The following is a 6,448-nucleotide window of genomic DNA, read 5'->3' on the forward strand; positions in this document are numbered from 1 at the left end:
CCTCCAAAATGATCTCTTCTGCATATAGATTGAAAAGGTATGGAGACAGGACGCATCCCTGACACACTCTTTTCCTGCTTTTGAACCATATGCACTTTTCTTGCTCTATTTGAGTAATGCTTCCTGGTCCAAGTATAGGTTTTGCATGAACACAATCAAGTACAAGAAGAAGAAAACTATATTTGAGGACTGCTTCCTGGTCCAAGTATAGGTTTTGAATGAACACAATCAAGTACAAAGAAGATGAAAACTAATAAGAGGAGAGCTCACCTCTTGGGAATAAAGTGCTTGATATAACTGTAATTTATTTATCATTGTGCTTCTTTTTCTATTGCCAGAAAGCCTTCAAAGTCTATAATCACTCACTGACATCAAGTCAAAACTGACTTATAGTTGGAAAACTCTTCAAAGTGTTTTTAGAAGCTGTAAATGACTCAGGACAAGATTTTTCTTATGTGAAGTATTTGGCGAATTTGAACTGTCTGCTTTTGTGTTGGCAGTACATCTGTATAAAGTAACCAGAGTTTCTTTCAAATTCTGTGGTGCGGAAAAAAAAAAAAAAGAAAAAGGCAAATAGAATACAGGTAATTCAAGGAAAAAGGAATGATTACTTAAAATCAAGTGAAACAGTTATGGAATTAATGGTCTTCAACTCGTTGGAATTCTAAAAAAAATAGAGGAATTTGGATTTTCTGCTTAATTTAAGGTCAACTTTAATATTTTGCAAATCTCTTACACTATGATTAGGATGAAACCTGAGTAAAACCGAGGAGACTAAAATCTGAATTTAGTAGGTAATACTGTGGTAATCTGTTTAAATACTTAGAAAATTCCAACATGTTTATATTTAATAAATTCTGATGAATGACTACTTTATACTGTTCTAAACATTAAAAATATCAAAAAGAGAAAAGTAAAACATAGCACGGTAGCATTTGTAGATGACATTAGAAAATAGTCTAGAAGTATATTTCAAAAATTACTTATGGGTTACTTTACTAATTAAGAATAAGAAACAATCTGAGTAAAATAAAATGAACTATCTTTATCTTGGTAAAAGCTACGTTGTCAAAAGATTCAAAAAGTGTTGTGTAAAGATAATTTAACAATAGAATTTTTCTTTTTTGTTAAAAAAGAAGTCTCTTTAACCACTTCTATGATTACCTAGTTTATAAGTTGAGCTGGTCAAAGACATTGGAGTTAAGGACATTGGACAAGTCTGCAGTCAAGTACCTCTCCAAATTACTGAAGAGCAATGATGACAGTTTGAAGACTCAAGTGTGCCTACTTCAGAATATGGTCCTTCCTATCACTTGTGATGCATGAGAGCTGGACAATGAATAAAGATGACAGAAGAAAAATTGATTCCTATGGTGCTAGAGAACAGTGATGAATATCTCCTGAGTTGCCAAAAGAAAGTGAAGCCAGAGTGTGTCATGGAGGTAAAGAAAGCAACGTTTTGTCTCTCATACTTTGAGCGTGCTGCTAGGAGAGCTATTCCTGGAAAGTAATACCATGCTTGAAAAAGTGGAAAGTTAGTGAAAGAGAGGAAGATATTTCAAGAGATTTATTGAGACATGGTAACTGCAGCAATGGGCTCAAGTGTGTCAGAAATGATGCAGATGGTACAGGATAGGAAAGGGTTCAGATTTTCTTTGTTCATAGCATTGTTATAATTTGATCTCTACTCAACAGCACCTAACAATAACAAAAACCTTTATAAACATGATGTCCTCTTCCAGGGGCTGACCTCTTCTGAAAACATGTTCAAAGTCTCATGATGCTTCTTTCATGACAGACTTGTTTATTCCTTTGATATTCTATGTTATACTCAAGAATTTTCTCCAAAATCGTAGGTCAAAGGCATCAATTCTACTTCAATATTGCTCATTCATTGCCCAACTTTTGGATGCAAATGAAGTTACTGCCGCTTAGTTCAGGAAAGAGAAGTTGAAAGACTTCTCAAAAAAAAAATCCACCAAAAACTAACAACAAATCCTCTTTTGTTTCTTTCTTTTTCTTACAAGTTGTTTCAGGATAGAAAAGTTGAAGGATAGTGAGGTTAAAATTAGTAACAACAAGGGAGCTCTGGTGGCCTAGTGGCAAGAAGCAGCACTGCAATCCCAGAGGCATGTGGTTCAAATCCACCAGATGCTCTGCTGGAGAAGGAGGAGCAATCTCCTCCTGTACCAGTCAGATCCGATTTGACGGTACACACACACACACACACACACACACACATTAGTAACAACAATGAGTTATAAAGCTTCATCATGATAATGAGGTGGCTGTGGAAATTATGTAAATGGCAAATTATGAACCTAAAATTAAATATTTTCAGACTTTAATCAGAAAGCAAGTGTACTGATCCTATACCACACTTGCCAAACATTTATAAAATGTTGTTATTGTATTTAGGTGTCATCAAGTCATAGACAACTAACACATGGCAACCATATGAATGAAGACCTGAACACTTGTGTAACTTCCATCATTTCTCTAGGTTCATAGGGTTTCCAGAGACAAGCTATTTCAGAAGTGGATACCACTCCTGCTTCCAAGCTTGCTTTAATTGGGGAGCTCCACCAAACACTGAGCTCCACGGGTAACCATTATCACATTTGACACATCAGAGTCACAGTGTTCAGCATCACAGCAACCATGAGTTACCTCTGTACAGTGAGTGGACAGACCCAGAAGAATATTTGACCAAAACAATTAAAATGTAATCTTCCAGGTTTTAATAGTTTAAAATATTATTTCTTTTTTAAAAATTAAACTGGGGGGCAGGTTTCATTCATAGAATCACAATGAGTCATCTACGACTTGATGACACCCAAACAGCAACCACCAAAACATTTTATAAATGTTTAACACATATGATATGAGTACACGTGCTTTTTGATTAAACATAAAATTCTGATTAAACATAGCATTATACTACTCTAATATTGTAGGAATCGAAATATATTTTAGATGTACATCCACAATTATGTATGTATGTAACATAATGCTTTCTGTGCACCAATGTTACACTATTGGTATGAGAACACATCTGAAGGAGAGACAATACTGACACTACAAATATAAGATTACAGTAGTATATGTTTTTTTAAATTGTATACTGGTTTATTTTTAAAAATGCATACATTGTTTTTCACACTGGATCTTTCCTATTTCCTTTAACCACTTCCCACATCAAATTGTGTGACCTTATGATTAACTGCCCCCTTACCTGCCAATCCTTACCTTTCTACTCCCACCTTTCACCCTCCTTGGATCCTCACATACAGTATACAATAATGGTTTTTACAGTACTTGTCCTTACAGGACTGAGTTAGCTCACTGAGGGTAATACTCTCCAGTCCCTTCCAAATTATGCACTAATTTATAAAATAATTGCTCCTGTGTGCTGCATAGTTTTCCATTGTATGACTATACCATAATTTCTTTCAATCCATTTGATTTTGGTTGGACATGTGGGCTGTTCCCATGTTCTTGTGATGGTGAATAATGCTGCTATGTACATTGATGTACATATCTCAATTTGTCTTTCAGTTCTCATTATCTCGGGATATATTTCAAGCATTGGAATAGCTGGATCATATGGTATTTCTAAAGACACTGAAAAAAATTGGGATTTTCCTCAGCATGGTGAAAAGTATATATGCAAAACCAAGAGCCAACAGCATTCTCAAGGGAGAAAGACTAAAAGCAGTTTCCTTTCAAGCAGGGACCAGACAAGGGTGCCCACTGTCACCATATCTATTCAATATGGTATTGGAAGTACTTGCTAGGACAATATGACTAGAGAAGGAAATAAAAAGGCATCCAGATAGGAAAAGAGATGGTTAAACTATTGCTATATGCAGATGATATGATAGCGTACATAGAAAACCCCAAGAACTCAACAAAAAACCCTGCTATAGCTAGTAGGCAAAAGCGTAGTAAAGTGGTAGGATATAAGATCAATATCTAAGAATCAGTGTGATTCTTCGACAGTAACAAAGAAAACTCAGAGAAGGAAACTAAAAAAAAATAATACCACTTACAATAGCCAATCACAAATTGAGATACTTGGGAGTAAACCTAACTAGAGATACAAAAGACCTATACAAAGAAAACTACAGAACATTTCAGCAAAACACAATAAAAAGACCTAAAGAAATGGAGAAATGTACCTTGTTCATGGATAGGAAGATCCAATATTGTGAAAATTACAGTCCTACCAAAAGCAATATACATGTTCAACATAATTACAACACACAGATACCAAATTAATTTTTCCAAGGAGATAGAAAGGGAAATTGTTAAATTGATTTGGAAACGAAAGAGACCATAAATAAACAAAACACTTCTCAGAAACAAAAATGAAGTGGGAGACATACTCCTTCGCCTCAGAAACTATTACATAGTGGTAGTAACAAAAGCAGTATGGTGCTGGTACAATGACAGACACCTAGAAAAGTGGAACAGAATTGAGAATCCAGAAATAGACCCACCCAGCTCTCTATGGTCTACAGTACTCTTTTTATATAGGTTTGCTTGAGGACTATTATAAAGAAGGACATTGAGCATACAACCTTCAGCAAACTTGTTAAAAGCTCTTTTAATTACTTTTTGTTCTGTTCAATTTGTGCTAACTTTTTTTTTATTGTATGTGCTAACCTAGTTCTCTTTTTTTATTACTTCACGTAATTTAATATCTGGTCAATTACTAAAGGTATGGCTCCTGGGATTCCTGCAATTGTATCTTCACCAATTATACAACAGAATCACAGATTTTCTTTGAAGGGCATGGAAGGGGTAAAAAAGTAACAATTCTTCATGTTTGCAAATATAAATATTGCCATATATATTCATGCATATATAGGATACATAAATATTTATTTATGTTTGAGACAGCAAGAATGAGAGGTATATTCAAAGACACTAGACACTGTAATTTATTTCACTAGTCAAGAATCAAAATTACAGGAAAGTAAAACTTTATTAAATGGCAGGTTTTGACTTGTTGCATATTCAGGTAGGTTTGGGAGCATGACTGTAAATAAATGAATGAGGAATCGAGTTTGACATTTGCATGATGAAATATGAAGCATATTTTCAATAATTCCAATGATCCCCTAAATATCATTCAGAAATGCTAGCTGACCTAAATTTCCATTTGGCTAATGACTTTCTTTGCAAAGCATATGACAAGCTGTCACAACTCTAACACTAGTAATACATCAATAAATTGTATCTGTTCTGATTTTTTGTATATTTATACCTAAAGCAATGGAAAAATCCCAAGATAAGATAGAAATTGACAGAAATCTCTTATAGAATCAAGAGAGAATATTAATGTTTAAAACATTCATCTATTTGAATATAAAGCAAAATTCACAGCTGTATATTTTCTTGAATAAAGAACATTTAACTGCATTCCAGGGTAAAAAATTCTCATTTATCATATTTTTAGTATAAACAGAATAATCTTCCGAAGTCTATAACAAAGCTTCCCCCCCATTTTTTATTAAAAAGCTTGCAAAACCAAGATTATTTTAGTAGACGTGTCATTATTTCTTTTTTCCTAAAAGAGCTAAATCTATAATAAATAATACTAACGTGTTTCTCCCATATCTACCTAGGCTTTTCAATGGGGTATGGTAAACTGGAGGGAGAATAAAAGTATCTTGAAATATGTGTTTCTATTTTTAACTCCAATAGCACAGATGATTTTTTATTTTTTAAAATTTTTATTTCATAGTGGTTTATTTACAAAGTTTGTGTACACTGTTTTTCAGACCAAATGGTTCCCATTTATTTTACCTCCCCCTTCCTCCACCCATCAAATTGTGCAACACTATGATTAATGACTACCCCCCCATCATCAGCACTCTGCTTCCCCCCCAACCCCCACCCCAATCCTCATGCTTGTTTTACAATAATAATCTTATACAATATTTGTCCTCCTGGCACTGAGTTAGTTCACTTAGCATAATGCTTTCCAGTCCCTCCTAAATTAGGTATCATTTACAAAATCATTGATCCTGTCTGCTGTGTAGTGCCCCATATAATTTATGGAATTATGTACCGTGATTTCCAAATCCATTTGATTGTAGTTGGACAGTTGGACTGTTTTCATGTTTTTGCCACGGTGAATAACACTGCTATGAATATTGGTATACAAGTCTCTGTTTGCACATCAGCTCTTATTCTATCAAGGTCATATAGAATTTCTGTGTTCAGGTTTTTGAAGAAACACCAAACTGCCTTCCAGAGGGGTTGTACCATTCTACAGTCCCACTAACAATATATAAGAGTTCCTATCTCTCCACATCCTTTCCAACATTTATTACTTGCTATCCTGTTAAACTTCACCACTGCTACTCGAGTGAGATGGTACTCACTATACTTTTGATTTGCATCTCTCTGTGATTGTCATGATTTTGAGCATTACTTC

Source organism: Elephantulus edwardii, unplaced genomic scaffold, assembly GCF_000299155.1.
Source record: "Elephantulus edwardii isolate Elephantulus edwardi_28Jun2011 unplaced genomic scaffold, EleEdw1.0 scaffold00082, whole genome shotgun sequence".
NCBI lineage: Eukaryota > Metazoa > Chordata > Mammalia > Macroscelidea > Macroscelididae > Elephantulus > Elephantulus edwardii.